Raw genomic sequence first — 18,268 nt, forward strand, 5'->3', positions numbered from 1 at the left:
TGATTGGGTGTTCTGAACGCCCTTAATGTGTGTTACGCGAATGTCTGTCTGTGGCTCTCTTTGTTTGCATGGCCGGTGCAGGCTCAATTGCTGCTATTGGCAAAACACTCAAGTTGCCCCTTCATCATACACAATTATTAAGTTACATGTGGAAGATTCTGTTTTAAAGGCCATCTGAAAATTTTCTGTGCCTCGGCCATACATTGGGCACTTACTGGCCACTTTATTAGGTACACCTGTCCAACTGCATGTTAATACAAATTTCTAATCAGCCAATTGCATGGCTGCAACTCAGTGCATTTAGCCATGCAGGCATGGTCAAGACAATCTGCTGCAGTTCAAACCGAGTATCAGAAAGGAGAAGAAAGTTGATTTAAGTGACTTTAAACATGACATGGTTGTTGGTGCTAGACGGGCTGGTTTCACGATTTCAGAAACTGCTGATCTACTGGGATTTTTTTTTCACGCACAACCATCTCTAGGGTTTACAGAGAATGGTCCAAAAAAGAGAAAATATCCACTGAGCAGCATTTATGTGGGCGCAAATGCCTTGTTGATGCCAGTAGTCAGAGGAGAATGGCCAGACTGGTTTGAGCTGATAGAAAGGCAACAGTAACTCAAATAACCATATTGCAATTGAGGTATGCAGAAGAGCATCTCTTAACGCACAACACATCCAACCTTGAAGCGGATGGGCTACAGCAGCAGAAGACCACACCGGGTGCCACTCCTGTCAGCTAAGAACAGGAAATTGATGCTACAATTCACACAGGCTCACCAAAATTGGACAATAGAAGATTGAAAAAAATGTTGCCTGGTCTGATGGGTCTCGATTTCTGCTGCGACATTTTGATGGTAGGGTCAGAATTTGGTGTCAACAACATGAAAACATGGATCTATCCTGCCTTGTATCAACGGTTCAGGTTGGTGGTTTAATGGTGTGGGGGATATTTTCTTGCCACACTTTGGGCCCATTAGTACCAATTGAGCATCGTGTCAACGCCACAGTCTACCTGAGTATTGCTGACCATGTCTATCCCTTTATGACCACAGTGTACCCATCTTCATGTGACTACTTCCAGCAGGATAACGCACCATGTCATAAAGCGCGAATCATCTTAGACTGGTTTCTTGAACATGACAATGAGTTCACTGTACTCAAATGGTCTCCACAATCACCATATCTCAATCCAATAGAGCACCTTTGGGATGTGGTGGAATGGGAGATTCACATCATGGATGTGCAGCCGACAAATCTGCAGTAACTGCGTGATGCCATCATGCCAATATGGACCAAATCTCTAATGAATATTTTCAGTACCTTGTTAAATCTGTGCCACGAAGGATTAAGGCAGTTCTGAAGGCAAAAGTGGGTCCAACCCGATACTAGTAAGGTGTATATATACTATTAATAATTGATACATAAATAAGCAAAAAAAAGTCATGATAATAAGAAATCAACTTTTTGTTATGTCAAGATCACGAGAAAAGTCATGATCACCAAAAAAAAAACAAAAAACATTTGAATGCATGTTCTCTTAGGACTTCCGCAGTAATGTTCTTACCAGTGCCTGAATTTGTGTGCATGACTGACTGTTTTATGATCTAAGGAGCTAAGACACACTTTTTTTATTTTCATATTTATTTCACATTTTTGAAACTCTACTCTGAGGCAGAAATGGTTCCATATAAAACAACAGAAGATCTATGTAAATGTAATGACAAGAAAAAGTCACTGTTTGATTGTCAAACACTAGTACAGATGAACCAGTTTTTATGTTTTATTTCGGATGATCTATGGTCTGCATTTGCACACAAACGGCATTGAAATCAATTTTTATTACAAAGACTGTAAATGGAATGTTAACAGAGATGCTGAAGTCGCTGAAGACCGATGTAGCGACCAGGAGCCAAGCAAATGCCTCAGCAACTATGGAAAAACACAAAGCTTTGTGTAATAATATCACCTAATCAAACATTAACTGCAATTCTATAACCTTTTTGATTGGGTGGATTTTACATCAGCTTTCACATCAGCAGGTCATAATGCACACATTAGCCGCTTTAGAGGGTTTAGTTAATGGGGTTCATCCGTTCCTTTCCCAAAAACAGACAGTGATTCTGTTGAATAAGATGTTTTATGATATTTATATTTGTTCATTTCATATTTTAAATCTTTTTATACACTGTAAAAAATGCTGGGCTTCACACAATTTCTTCATGTTGTCCCACACACAAACACACATAAAAACCTAAGAATTGTGTTGTTTCAACTTATTTTAAATAAGTAATTTAAAGAAGCAGCAAAAGTCATTTTTTGTGTGTATTAGCTTGGCTTTATGAATGCAGTTTTTCATTATAAGTCAGATATGTTCTCTTGGGAGTTTTATATGGCAGTATGTTTTAAAGTTGGAAAAAATGAAAACACATGAGCTTCACTCAGTACACTTGTGCGTCTGTTGATTTTATCTTGTGTGGCATATTTTTATAAAATGAAGGAAGACAAATATTCAGTTCAAATAATTCTCCAATTGAGTATTTTTCATTCTGCTGTTTATTACACAGCGCCTTAAAATAGTCCCCAACACCAAGCCCTACACTTGCACAACCAGTTAGAATCTGAGTAATAGCATTACGCCTGCTGCAGCCATGGTATGCAAGCAAAGTTCATTGATTATTGTGTCATTGTGTTATTGTGTCAGATTAAAATTCATATCAGCCTAAAAAAAGCTATTTTTGATTTTCCATTGCTCTTAGTACATGATGTAATTACTAAATCTTTTTGAAACTATCTTAATGGTCTAATCCAATTCAATGATTTATGCTAAGCTAAGCTAAAAGTACTCCTCCCAGACCTGAAGATCGGCTGAATAGATTCAAAAACAGCATAACTACACTGTTTAAGTTTGAATTGTGAAATGAGCCTAATTCCCAAAAAAGAGTGGAATTTCTTCATTATCATGTCAAAATGAGACTGTAATTCTTAGTCATATCAGCCTTAAAAAAGCTATTTTTCATTTTCTATTGCTTTTAGTACATGATGTAACCACAGAGTCAAGCTTAAAATAAGAAAATTATTGAAACTTTTTTTTTAATGAAAATTTTAAGTGAGATGCTAATGGTCTTATCTGATTCAATGATTTATGCTAAGCTAGGCTACAAATGCTCCTGCCAGACCCAAAGATTGACTGAATAGATTCAAATATAGTAAAACTACACTGTTTAACTCTAGAGGAGATGTTAAATGAGCTCATTTCCCCCCCTCCTCCAAAAAAGTAGAGTTTCTTGATTATTATGCCAGAATGAGACTAATTCCTAGCCATATCAGCCTAAAAAAAAGCCATTTTTAATTTACCTTTTCTCTCAGCTAGTACATGATGTAACTACAGAAGAATCGAGCTTAAAGTATAAAAATTATCTAAATACTTTTTTTTTTTTTTGAGCGAGATGCTAATGGTCTAATTTGATTGAATGATTTATGCTAAGCTAAGCTAAAAGTGCTCCTGCCAGACCCAAAGATTGACTGAATAGATTCAAAACTAGTAAAACTAAACTGTTCAACTCTAGAAAAGTTGTAAAATGAGCATATTTCCCCCCAAAAAAGAGGAGTTTCTTGATTATTATGCCAGAATGAGACTAATTCCTAGTCATATCAGCCAAAAAAAGCTATTTTTTATTTTCCATTTCTTTTAGCTAGTACATGGTGTAACTAAAGAAGAATCGGGCTTTAAGTATGAAATCTAAATTTTATTTATTAATTTTTTCAGGTTTTCAGCAAGATGCTAATGGTCTAATCTGATTCAATGATTTATGCTAAGCTAAGTTAAAAGTAGTCCTGCCAGACCCGAAGATCGGCTGAAAAGATTCGAAAATAGTATAACTACACTGTTTAACTCTAGAGCAGTTGTAGAATTAGCTTATTTCCAAAAAAAGGCTGGAGTTTCTTGATTATTATGCCAGAATGAGACTATAATTCCATATCAGCCTAAAAAAAAGCTACTTTTCATTTTCCATTGCTTACAGTACACGATGTAACTACAGAAGAGTCAAGCTTTAAATAAGGAAATTATCTTTTTTATTATTTTTTATTTTGAACGATGCTAATGGTCTAATCTGATTCATTGATTTATGCTAAGTTTAAAGTGCTTCTGCCAGACCCGAAGATCGACTAAATAGATTAAAAGATAATTAAACTTAACTGTTCAACTCTAGAGTTGTGAAATGAGTTTATTTCCAAAACAAAAGAGTATTTTTTTATTCCTCTTTTTTATTATTATATTATTATTATTATTATTATAGTCTCATTATTATTATGCCAGAATGAGACTAATTCCTAGCCATCTCAGCATAAAAAAAAGTTTTGTTTTTTTTCATTTCCCATTACTCTAAGCTAATAAACGATGTAACTACAGAGTAATCGAGCTTTAAGTATGAAAATTATCTAAATACTATTTTTTTACATATTGAGTGAGATGCTAATGGCCTAGTCTAATGCAATGATTTATGCTAAGCTAAGCTAAAAGTTCTCCCGCCAGCCACGAAGATCGGCTTAATAGATTCAAAAATTGTCAAACTAAACTGTTCAACTCTAGAGGAGTTGTAAAATTAGCTTATTTTCCCCAAAAGGGTGGAGTTTCTTAATTATTATGCCAGAATTAGACCATCATTTCTAACCATATCAGCCTAAAAAAAGCTATTTTTTATTTTCTATTTCTCTCACCTAGTACAAAATGTAACTACAGAAGCTTTAAAAATGAAAATTATTGAAAAACTTTAAATGCTAATGATCTGATCAGATTCAATAATTTATGCTAAGCTGAGCTAAAAGTGCTCTTGCCTGACCTAGAGATCAACTGAATGGATTCAAGAATGGTAAAACTACACTGTTTAACTCTAAAAACAGCCTATAATCAAAAAAATCACTAGAAAACAGACTCATTGCAAAAGTTTCCAAAAGGGAAGTTACTTCTGACGAAAGCTCGTCTATCATTAGTTTGCATCTCTATATTATATCAGACGTATTAATGCAGTGAATCATCTGATTTTCATTGAGCAGGTGTAATATTCATTAATATTAATTATTCAAATTCTTATTTTCACTAAGGTGCCGCAGTTTGGGGTCGAATTATGGTGCATCATCATTAACCTGCAGGCTGCATTCTGCTCACGGGGCTGCGAGAAAATAAATAATAAGAGTGAATCTGCGGCAAAATAATGAGTAAAAAGAGTGAGGCTATGGTCAAATAATAAATAAATGAAAAAAAAAGTGCGACTGCCGAGAGTGCGAGCAGCTAGGGACACCGGCCCTCGCGGCCAAAAAACGGGCCGGCTCACCGGGAATTCTCCCGGTCCTTCCGGGCCAATCCGGGCCTGTGCTAACGTTATATCTAAAAAAAAGTGAGGGGGACATTCCCCCCCGGGAATTGCGCCACTGATAATAAAACTAAACTTTGGTTGTATACCAAGCCAGTTACGAACCGGTGACCTATTGGTTGAGAGGCAGATGCTCTACCAAGGACGCCATTGAGCTGCGCTAATCACCGCGCATTTGGCATAATTTGATTAACGATATGAAAACATATTAAAAGGCTTGAACTGTCATGGCTGAGAACCAGATGGAAAGGAGTCCCACACCGGCCCTGATTTTTACTGTAATATATGTATACCACTATATATATATTCATGAAGTAGTGTTCTAGGTTATAACGATGCGTAAAGAATGCTCCGGCTTCAATACAGTGCGTTACAGTACACGACTGCCCCCTACTGTTCATGTCTTTGTTTGCTAGACCGTCTTTCCGTGCTACTGCACCATATGTCGTGGCCACGCAAGATCACTTTGTTTCATTCGCGCGTTAGTTCATGCCAGATCTGTAACTGCTTAAGGTCACTTGTATTTGTATGTATTGTATAGTAATTCAGAGAGCTCGCATAAACACTTGCGTGACTGATGACTTGGGATTTCACTTGGAGACTTTTCATCAGGCTTCGTTAGACAGCTTCTGCTGATGGAGCGAAGTGAGTAATACATGAGGAGGTGCATTATTCATCACCCCCACCTCAACCTGAGCTGCTCCACTGATAGATAGCAGATGAGAGATAACTGCTCGTTTGTCTGCCAAAACTACATTACCTTGCACTCATAATGCATTTTTAGATGAGCAACAGTTATGGTTGCAGGTTCGTACACTTACGGTGGTGTTGTAAACCACAAGTACTGAAATATTCAGGCTGCTTTCATAGAGAAAACATGGCATGGTTTGCATGACAAAGCGGTCATGTGAAAAGTGTCAGCTGTTGGAGGAGGTCTGAGTTTGGTTGCACTGAAACAGTGTGTTTTTTGAGGAAGTGAAGTAATCCGTGCAAGCATTTTAGGCAATGACGACATCATTATATTGACAAAACACATGCAGCGGATGACAGTTTGATGATTTACTTTGGATTTGAGTAAGAGCGAGCTTGTAGTCCGAGTCAGGGAGGCTAGTTCAATTTACAGCTTTCGGTTTACTGTAAGAGGTAACGTTATAGGAATATTTCACCCAAAAATATAAATTCTGTCATCATTTACTCTCTCTTCACTTGTTCCAAACCTGTCTGAGTTTGTTTCTATGATTGAACACAAACTTATAGATTTTGAAGAAAGCTGGAAACCTGTAACCATTGACTTGCATAGTATTTGTTTTTCCTAGTATTCAAGTCAATGGTTACAGGTTTTCAATTCTTTCATAATATCTTGTTTTGTGATCAACAGAAAAAAACACTCACTTGAGGATGAGTAAATAGTGTGTGCGTTTTTATTTTGGGGTGAACTATCCCTTTAACAGTATTGACTACACATTTTAAATGCAGGTACTTTAAATGCAACTGCAATACAGTGACCCAAGTATTGCACCAAATGTTTTACTGCATAGTAGTTCAGGCCACAGAATATTAAGTGCAGTTATTTTTGTTAAATTAAATGTAAATTTTAGACAAGCGTTGAAGCAATATGAATGTTAATTTTGCAACTAAATAAACTAATACATTTCTAAGTAATTCAGATTTATAATGATGTATATCTCGGTTGAAGATAACAATTATTCTGATTTATCTTTTCAAATGTTTCTCAAGTACTGATTAACGGGGGGAATTGTTAATAACGGTTCTAATAATGTAATAGTTTTTATAACTGGTTTATTTTGTCTGTATCACGATGACCGCATATAATATTTCACTAGTAATTTTGAAAGATGCTTGGATTCAAATTAAAGTGCAATTTAAAGGTTTAACTAGGTTAATTTGGTTAATTAGACAAGTCATTGGGCAACAGTGGGCAACAGTTATTGGGCAACAGTGGTTCGTTCTGTAGCAATCAAAAAAATCTTTCTTATTTATATATTTTTATAAATATATATATATATATATATATATATATATATATATATATATATATATATATATATATATATATACACTAGTCTTATTTTTTATGTGTTACTTAGGTTTTATTTATTAAATACTTTATAAATACCTTATTAGTCTTTATAAATAATAATATATTTATAAATACTTTTCTTATTTATTAATGTATTAAACACTTTATAAATACCTTATTAGTCTTTATAAATAATAATATATTTATAAATACTTTTCTTCTTATTTATTTACTTATTGAATACTTTATAAATATCTTATTAGTATTTATAAATAATAATATATTTATAAATACTTTTCTTATATATTTATTAATGTATTAAACACTTTATAAATACTTTATTAGTATTTAAAAATAATAATAAATCGCTGGATTTGCTCTTCAATATTTGGACTCTCAGTAGTAATTATTAAACCACACTGAACTGAACTTAAACACTACAAACTGAATTACACTGTTCCTATTTACTATGACCTTTTATGTGAAGCTGCTTTGACACAATCTACATTGTATAAGCGCTAAACAAATAAAGGTGAATTGAATTGAATTAATATATTTATAAACATCTTTATTTATTAATTTATTAAACACTTCATAAATACCTTAATATTTATAAATAGTAATATATTTATCAACACTTTATTTATTTATTAAATACTTTATAAATACCTTATTATTAGTATTTATAAATAATAATATTTATAAATAATTATTTATTTGTTTATAAATTTATTAAACACTTTATAAATACCTTTATAATATATTTATGAATACTTATTGTGTTTGATGTTGTTGTTGTTATTACTACTATAAGACTTTCTCAAATTAAAATCAATTTCACAGCTTTAAAAGCTATGCAGGAATATAAAAAGACTAAATAAATATAATTATTTAAAATAACAAATTTTACAAGTAAATGTACTGTAGACAAAAACTGAAGATATCAGTTATTTATAATTTAGAATAAAAACTTTAATGATGTATAAATAAGACTACAATAACACTGATTTAATCTAATAATTGAAGGCATGTTCACAAAGATTTATACAAAGTTCCACAGTAAAGTATAGTGTATAAAGTAAATCTCACACAGACGTCTCTTTCTTTTGGCCAGTGCAGTGATGTCTTGTGACCAACTTGAACATGAGTAAAATCTGTGTGGGGAAATTTTTCTTTTCACCCACACAAAACTCCAGCTTGCACAGAATTCAACTGACTGGATTTCACCCCTAAAATCTTGCCAGGGAGCAGTGACAGTGACGGCACATTAGATCTAAATAATTATTTACACTTAGTAACCTGTCCTCCAGCATTGGTGCTTTATTTTACTAGGTTATTTATAATTTGCTGCTCAAAAAAAGTGCAGTTTAGCAATCTGACTAATAATTTGTTTTGCTTGGGAGCTAAGATAAATGGAAAAACTGAGTCATCTAGAGTTAAAGATAATATCATCACTGAGGTCAGGTGTTTTTACCTGGGCCAATATTAAACTATCTGATAACAACTTAAAAAGCAACATACCAGCAGTTCATAATCAACATGTTCAAAATATATTAAAGGGGACTTCTTCTGCCCCTTTTTACAAGATAAAATAAGTCTCATACAGTGTGTATATGAAGTTTCAGCTTAAAACACTCAACAAATAATGTTTTAGGACTCTGGCTTTTTTAGTTTTTGATCCTGTGTCATTTTGGTGACTATCGCTTTAAATTCAAATGAGATTGTGCTCTTATTCAAAAGAGGGAGGAGCTACAAATGCCTATGTGTCAGCATAGTGGCAGATTCAAACACAAGACTAAGGTGCAATGCTAATGAGGGAGAGATAGTCACTAAAGGGTGGAGCTTCCCCCTCTGATGACACGTACAAAGAGAGAATGTCAATCAAAGTGTTTCTGCAGACTGTTTTAAGGAAATGTGATTATAAAGAAATTATTGATTAATTTTTACCATTAAAAGCTGGTTATATTCACAGACTATTGTGTCACATCTGTGTTTTAAAGTGATTTTTGCATAATAGGTCAACTTTAAAAATTAGATTTTTCAAATGTTTGATGTTTTGGGGTATATTTGAACCATGGCTCCATTTTTAAGAGCATGTGCACTAACTGCAAATATTGCTTGGACTTGTGCGCATTATCCATCCTCATCTTCTTTGTTGTGCATAATTTCACATCTTTGTTTTTCCAGATGCGCATGATGTCATTGCATTTAGCATTGCATTTTCCAATAGCACAGTCTCCTTTTGTCGGACAGTTCTTTCAGTTGTAACATTTATTTCTCCCCCTTTTCTCTCTCTCTCTCTCTCTCTCTCTCTCTCTCTCTCTCTCTCTCTCTCTCTCTCTCTCTCTCTCTCTCTCTCTCTCTCTCTCTCTCTCTCTCTCTCTCTCTCTCTCTCTCTCTCTCTCTCTCTCTCTCTCTCTCTCTCTCTCTCTCTCTCTCTCTCTCTCTCTCTCTCTCTCTCTCTCTCTCTCTCTCTCTCAGCACAAGTTCTTCTCCACTCTCAGGGCACATGAATGGAGGGAAGAGGGGATTAGTTGTGGCATGACAACAACCCGCTGGCATGGCTATCTCTCCCTCACTCCCTCTCTCTTGGTCACCCCTTCATTCTATTCCGTGCACGCTTCCGTTTTAGACCACACATCTCTGCCAACAGACTCCAGTTTATGTGAAAAGAGTCAACACAATAGCCTTAAAGAGAGACGCTGTCAACCACACAAGTGAGCATGTGAAGGAAAAGCATCTCAAAACCAAAAAGACCACAATGCCAAAAAAGTAAAAGATCAGCAACATGTTAACCCAAACTAGAACTATTCATTGTTGCACATCCACCCACAAACCTCTCAGGAGGAATTAGAATCAACTGAGAAATCTATTCAAACTCTTTTAATTGTAAAAAAACAAACAAACAATGAATATATATATATATATATATATATATATATATATATATATATATATATATATATATATATATTAAAGGGCACCTATTTTACCCCCTTTTCAAGATTTAAGGCAAGTCTTTTGTGTCTCCAGAATGTGTCTGTAAAGTTTCAGCTCAAAAAGCCCATCAGATTATTTATTACAGCTTTTTAGAATGTTGGATTTTCTGCTGTGAACACAATGTAGCTGTTTTTGTTGCCTGTGCTTTTAATGCTAGTTCTCCCCGCCCACCGTTCCCACGTGCCTATCTGAGTGTGCCTCAATCTCCAGCTGCGTCAGATAAACAGCAGAGTGACAGACATGAAGGAAGCAGATCTCTCGTAACGTTTGTGAGAAATACTGTAGTAAGAACTTTCCCAATGATTATTTGTTGTGGAGTTAATTCAAGCCTTTCGATGAGTTGCACGCAATGTCGTTACAAAGTTCACGCACATACACAGACACACACACACACACACACACACACACACACACACACACACACACACACACACACACACACACACACACACACAATGTGTGCACTTAACTTTGCACTGTTTTTGTACAGAAAAAGTGACAGGATAATATCCACTGCTGAATGGATATCCGTTATGTTAATGTACAAAATAAACCTGATTTAACGTCCACAAACCAAGATTAAAGCGTCTTCTTTTATAATTGTACTAACATGCGGCTGTGCCGTTAAAGACGGTAAAATTGCTGTAATTTATTACAAACATGCACTGTTTTAAAAAGTAAACTGTTTTAAACTTGTAAAACTCACTCTTGATCACATTTGATGATGATTGATGATCACAGCGAGCTGAACAGATCTTTTAATCCCAGTTGCTTTGCGCACATCCTTACATTACTACAGAGATGTGTTAATACGCGGCTGTCAATCAGTTTGGTGGGCGAAGAAACCACACTCCTATGTCATGTTGCGGTGGGCCTCAAAATAGGAGGGGTTTGGATCCCATTTTAACGTCAGGAAATTTAAAAAAAAGAGACTTATTGTGTTTATATCACTCCAATTTGACTGTGGACACACAATACCTGCACACAGTTCTGTCTAAACAGCTCTTAAAAGATGATTTTCATCATATGTGCCCTTTAAAGTATATGGTCTATAAAAAAATTTAATAAAACAACACATAAATACAATTCGGGAAGAATACTCAATACTCACAACCAGATGGCACAGTACAACATAAAGGCAAGTTTACCCCTGACAATCCCAGTCAGAATCTAATGAGGTCAAAGAGTTAGGAAAAAAAAAAAGTTAGGATGGGATCCAAGTTTTCTAGAATTTGTCAGTAGAGCCCTGAATGGAATACTTCACTTTTTTTAGAGAAAGAAATGACATAACATCTATTAACCAGCTATTAAGAGGGGGAGGAGTTGGACACTTCCAATAAAGCAAAATGTGTCTTTGCAACCAGTGTTCAGCTGCGCGTCTAGCTCCGCCTTTTGGTACCATTTTGTTGTGCTTGGTTCCTTTTGGAAAGGGTACCCAAAAAGTAGCATGGTACGGTTTGCTTTTTGGTCAGTGGAAATGGACATAAAATCGTAACGAATTGTACGTATCACTCAGTGGAAACGTGCCATTAGAAGTATTTGTGTGGATTTTGTACAATATTTGTGCAGGCAAGAAAATACCTGCTAAATTCATGTATGCATGATTTTAATGTAAGTCAATTTAGTAGGGATGCACCTAAATAGAAATTGTGGCAAATACTGATTTATCGGACTGACATAGGCATGAAAAATTTGTGTTCAATTGAATTTACTTCAAAACTCGATTACAGAAACAAAATGCACGCAAATACTTAGGACAAATGGTTGTATTTTAAAAACTTAGCTTTAGTACACAAGAATTAACTCCCACGCTGCCAATATCTTAGCATAAATTCATCTGCTGCATGCAATGTCATATGAAAGGCACCAATCAAAGCCCTCATGACCAGCAGCCCACATCTAAATTGGATCAGTTAGTGGAAATAATCTAGCATTTATCAGCATAATGAATCAATAGAACTTTTTAAACGGAACACTAAAGATAACATTGAAAAACTATCAGCATACTGTATTAAAAAAAGCTTGTAAATGGACAGTTTTCCACAGTTTTCTGTTTATTTGTGCTTTTATCTTTCCTCCAACAACTTTTGATGTCAAAAATTATAAAAAAAAAAATGTTACTTATTAAAATATTTAATGGCTTGAGCTAACAATGAAGTGGTGTGTGGTCTGGTTTGGTGTTTTTAAATTACAATTACATGTACTAATAACATGGTAATAAACTGCCAGTACCGTTTGTATTATTATAAAAAAAAATGTATTGTTTTATTTTTTGTGACAAAAGTTGACAGAGCAGAGATAAAGCTCTCATAAAGTATTTTTACCTTATATTACCAATATACCAATACCAATATGGTATATACTGTACCGATAGGTTGCGCTGCTTTTGAATTTGGTGATGTGCTCTCATTAGGTCCTCCATCCACAAAATCAGATTATAGACCTTTCTTGATCTGCCAACGTGCACCAAATTAACGGTCTGCCTAGAGCCAATGTTTATTTTCTTTCTGCAGTGTGTATGACAGCATGTTGAATTGGTGTTGTGAAAGAGAACTCTGATTGGCTGTTCCATTTAGTTAATGAGATTTAGCAAAATGAGAATGAAAGTGAAATTGATGAAAGCCAGTAAATTTAGGAGGATGCAAATTGAAAACAGTTCTAGTCTTACACAAGCTTACCTTAACATTTCAATACACTAATGCTTTCATGAAAACGTCAAGATGGTAAATGAGTGCTACTTTTGTACATTCTTTGTTTATATTCAGCTGTAGTTTTCGATTCATTTCTTGTATGACTAATATAGACTATTTTTACCTGCAGATGTAGGAATTTATTTCCTTGCAGAATGCACATGCTAGTTTGTAGTTACCTATAGTACTTTTTGGGGGGGCAGAAACGTAACTGATGTAAAGACAGTAGACATAGCTTTTGTGGACCACGGGTTTTAGTCAGCTTTACATTTGCATATATCAGCAATAGGGCTGGGCAATTAACAGAAGTGATCGAAATTGACATTCCGAACCTATAATCGATCAAATTTTTCGAGGTCGTTTTTTATTATTATTATTATTATTATTATTATTATTATTACTTCCCCTTCTGCGTGTGGAGTCACGTAACCCAACTTTCACTTAACGATGACATGTAGTGCAAGCTCTGTAATTGGTCGGTTTGATAGTGGTGATGTGTGTGAGCCGTGAAAAAGCAGTGAGTTTGTTGGGGCGAGTGTGCTGAGTATGTAGCTCCAGATGGAAACTTTTGTTTTGTGTTTACCTTATGATTAAAGAGCTCTAAATGAGCTATTTTTAGCTCCTTGTACATTAAGGTAGCATTCAGAAAAAACTAAACCCCTGTGAAGAACTCAACACAGAAGTATAAATCAGTCTTTAAAGCCACACTTTGCAGCCACATCTGATCTAGTAGAACGATGGACCCATTCTTGAGCCCTTAGTAGGACGATGAACTCAATCTTGAGCCTTACTTCGCACCACATTGACGATTGACTGGAAGCTGCATGTGCCAGAGATGCCTTGAGATGGCATATTTTTGATTACATTCAAATTACTATTTACATTAAAATATTTGTTTACAGCAAGAAAATGCACTTTTTAAAATATTATTTACAGGATATGCAGTATATTTGATTTAGACTAGATGTTCCGTATTTTCTGCTTTTAATATGAAAAACATTGAAAATCATTTCTTTTATTTCCAAAAGTACAAGTTATTTATTTTCACTTTTTTATAAGAGAAAAGTGACTGTTGGTTTTAGGCAATGTGTGTTTTAATTTCTGTTGTTCAACACTGATGTTCAATAAATAATAATAGATAGTAGATAGTGTGTGTATCTTTCAATTATTTGAAGTCAAGTAATGCACCCTTCATTCAGAAATCCCTCATTTGTAATATGTGAGCATGTACAAAATCAGCGAACTAAGAGGGCAAAAAAATAAATAAATATAATAATCTTTCATTAATCGTAATCGAGATAAAAATTTTAATTAATTGAGATTTTGATGTTAGGCCAAACCGCCCAGTCCTAATCTGCAATGATTTAAGAAACTTGCCAGCTTCAGCTACAACACAGCTTTTATTGCTGTTTACAATGAAATCTATTTGATGAAATTGAATTATTTGTAGTATTTATAATGTAGCATTATTATTAATTAAGATTAAACATATGTATACGTTTGTATATTTTACTTTCGTTTGTTTTCTCTATATGTATAATACGTTTTACTACTCAAAGTTTATGGTGAATAATGATTTTCTTGTGAAACAGTCATACTTTAATTTCACACACAAATTTGGTTAACATTTTAGGTCACAATTCATGGCATTAACAAAGCATTAACTAACACCACTAGCTTAATAAACTACTAATTAGCTGTTTATTAATAGTTAATAAGGAAGATGTTGGGTGTTGGGTAGGATTAGGGATGCAGAATAAGATCAGACTTTATAGCTACTAATGAACAGTTAATATCTTAATAATAGGCAGGTAATAACATGAATTGTGACCTAATCTAATGTGTTACATAAATGTTGCTGTTTAGTGAATGTGACTAATTGCCCTTAAAGGCATAGTTCACCTAAAAAAACGAAAAATCCCAATATTTACTCGCACTCAACAGTAAACTTTTATAAAAGTCTTTCTATTGCAAACAAAACAAGATATTCTGAAGAATGTTGTAAACCAGCAGCTATTGACACCAATCATATATTTTGTCTGTATGGAAGTCAATGGCTGCTGCTATATCCAACCTCTTTCAATATATATTAATTCGTGTTCAACCGAAGAAACTCAAGCAGGTTTGGAAAAAGTGGAGGGTCAATAAATGATGACCGAATGTCCATTTTTGGGTGAACTATCCCTTTATTTCACAAGGTGACTGATGGATTTTTCTTACCTTTATTTAAAACAAAACAATCAATACTCTGACCTGTAATGCTTCACTAGTTCATCAGTGCACTTTTCTGTCACTTATTAATGACAGATCAGATTAAAAGGCATCTGTTTGTGTAGGAAGAGACTGAATAGTCATTAAATGGATATGTAAAAACAGTCATACTTTTCTAACCCAAATTTTGTCCTTAAACTGTATGACTTCTCTATTTCATCTGCTGAAATAAGTACAGTAGGTAGGTGAACATACTGTTTTGCTGGTCACTGTATGGACAAATAAACGCTTATACAAATCATGTTTTATTTTCCGTTCAATATATAAAAGAATAAAGAATAACTTTTGAGAGAGAACCAAAAAGACAGAAGCATCTGGCCATATTAAAAAGCCATAATGTGTGAACACATGCGCCACTAAAAGGGAAAGTCCTGCCATTAACCACCTCTTCGTATTATTTAACCGCACAATCAATGAGTCAGCAAAGGAAACTCTCGGCCTCTTTCGCAGAGCAGTAAAAAGATCTGATTCAAAGCCCACACTTGCATTTATATAATAACAGCTTACTGTTTTAGGAAACATGAACCCTGTTTAGACCCCTTAGTCAGTGGATGTGCAGCGAAACGCTCTGAGCTTCTGTGTTTATAGAGAGGATGAGCGTGAGAGCGAGATGTGCTGAATGAAAACTGATGAGGGAATTCTGTCTGGCAGCACTGTGAGGAAACTTGGATCCATACTAACAGAGAGTTTGAGTTTCCAGTAAATGGGGCATAACTAGAAACATACGTTCAGCTTGGACATGGACCAGCGAGTGTAACATGACCACCCAGAACTGAGCTCTGCAATACTTGAACATTAGAATCGCCTTCTGAATGCGTTTCCTTATTCCAGAACTTTCATCAAACTCTGCAAATACACAGAAACTGCATTCCTGCAGGACTTAACACACTGTTGTTGCCTGTGGGAATGAAACCTGAGGCCAGCATGTTCAGTTTCATAAGCATGCTACGGCAAATACGTGGCATGAAACATGGAGTGAGGATGCAAGAAATTACTTGGACAATATGCTTGCTTTGTGTACCAATCCATATGTGATTTTTCAATGATTTCTGATGTAATATGACCGCAAAGGTTTCACTGAGCAGGAGTGATAGAAGATGTCACTCTAGAAGATAACAATTCTGTTTTACCAGGCAGTTTTCCGTATTTTGTGGTTCATAATTTTAATTTTTCCTCATTTATTTGTACTTTTGAATTACATTATGAGACCTTGATCTTTCTTCTGACAACTTTTAACCTTAGAAAGTTTGAAAAAGAGACTTTTATGAACAATTTAATAGGTTAAAGTGATACATTGTCTGGGTTGGTGTTGTGTATTACATTACAAAAACCTTGTCATAAACCTCCAGTGCATTTTCTATTATTTTACAGACTTATACCTCTATATATTATTTCTTATACATTATATTATTGACTGAAATGTCAATAAAAGTCACTTGGTTGAACTGTAGTATTCAATCAGAGTTTCTGTGTTCGATCATGTCACGAGTCAAGTCATGAGAATAAATGTACTGCAGTGCAAGGATAAAAATAAATGTATATACATTATATAACTCCCATGTTCTCCGTTTCTCTGAGCAAACGGTTTATTCTTAATCCTACAGGTTTGTTGTCATTGCTCTGTCCTTCATCATCAGGGCTTTCTTTGACAACAAACACCATTCTTTGAATCGCCCTCCTGAGCTTAACAGATTAACACTGATTAAGATAATCAGGCAGATACTGTATATCCATGTCAGGAAGCCAGGTTTAGCTTCTGTGACTGCATGTGTGTTGTCTTGAGCTATGCTGAGTATGTTAGTGTTTGTATGTGGATGTACTGTATGCATGTATGTATTTGTGCATATACATTAGATTAGTTAGTACTGGAGCCAAATCTGGAGCTTATCTAGCAAATTATCTTACGATAACGGTCCAAAAACTAGTACACTTAAATTTATGTTATAGAAAAATATTAAATGCAATTTAAAAAAAGAGGGGAAATCAAGAGAAGCAACATTTTGGTTGATATTTTGTAGGTTGTATTTTTTTATTGCAATATTTTTGCTTAAATGTAAGTGTATTATCTTTCAATTTCTAAATATGTTTGGTAACTAAAATATTATTTTAATATCAATATATGTTTAATAAATCTGTTTTGCTTAAATGCAGAAAAACTGATAAAAAATATTCATCTTCAAAACGGGAGGTGTACGCTATTATGTTGAGCACTGTATGTGTGTATGTATACACTGTAAAACCCAAAAGGTAAGGTAACTCAAACCGTTTGAAGAAACCAATTGCAACAAACCATTTAAGTTCAAAAAACGAATCCTAATGAGTACTGTGAACTTACTCCATTTGAGTAAAAGAAGCAATTTGAGCACAGTAAAACCTAATAAATGAAGAGAACTCAAACCAACTGAGTACTGTAAAACCCAATAAGTTAAGGCAACTCTAACCATTTGAGGAAACTGATTGCACACCCTTTTGGGATTGAATTGTTTTGATTAAATGTGAAAACAACTGCCTACTAGCAACCCATTTCAGCATGTATCACATTATCTTGCATCTGAAAGTAAATGTGTATGCAAATCTCACATTTGAATTAATTAGTTTGAGATTTTTTTTCATAATAAGCATGTTGTTTATTATGAACAATACAGATTAACTGGATTGTTTTTCGAGTAATCACACTGTTAAAAAATATAGTCCTGACAGCATATGTATTTAGTTCATTGTAACTTATCATGTTCAGTTAATCATGTTGTAACTTAATTTTATAAGTTATGCAAGCAGATTTAAGTCGGTTTAACATAATATAAGTTCAATGGACTCAAATTAATTTGATTCAGCTTAAAAATTTAAGGCAATCAGGATTTTTTACAGTGCAGTAATAATCAAAGAAAGTTAA

The 18,268-nt window shown here is 34.4% G+C and overlaps 2 protein-coding genes across 4 annotated transcripts in view; one reads left to right on the forward strand and one right to left on the reverse strand.

Moving 5' to 3' along the window:
* The window catches only part of zswim7 (zinc finger, SWIM-type containing 7), a 220,649-nt gene that overhangs the window by 58,390 nt on the left and 143,991 nt on the right, over positions 1-18,268 (forward strand). Inside the window, exon 7 of one of the 2 annotated variants that reach the window (XR_008837867.1) lies at positions 9,896-10,315. The exons of the other annotated variant lie outside the window; for it this stretch is intronic. The gene's annotated coding sequence lies outside the window, so the exon portion shown is untranslated. Of the gene's footprint in view, positions 1-9,895; positions 10,316-18,268 lie in introns of those variants that run through there. 2 annotated transcript variants of the gene reach the window in all.
* The window catches only part of adora2b (adenosine A2b receptor), a 28,508-nt gene that overhangs the window by 8,748 nt on the left and 1,492 nt on the right, over positions 1-18,268 (reverse strand). The window lies entirely within an intron of this gene.

The sequence above is a fragment of the Danio aesculapii genome, chromosome 5 (assembly GCF_903798145.1).
Source record: "Danio aesculapii chromosome 5, fDanAes4.1, whole genome shotgun sequence".
NCBI lineage: Eukaryota > Metazoa > Chordata > Actinopteri > Cypriniformes > Danionidae > Danio > Danio aesculapii.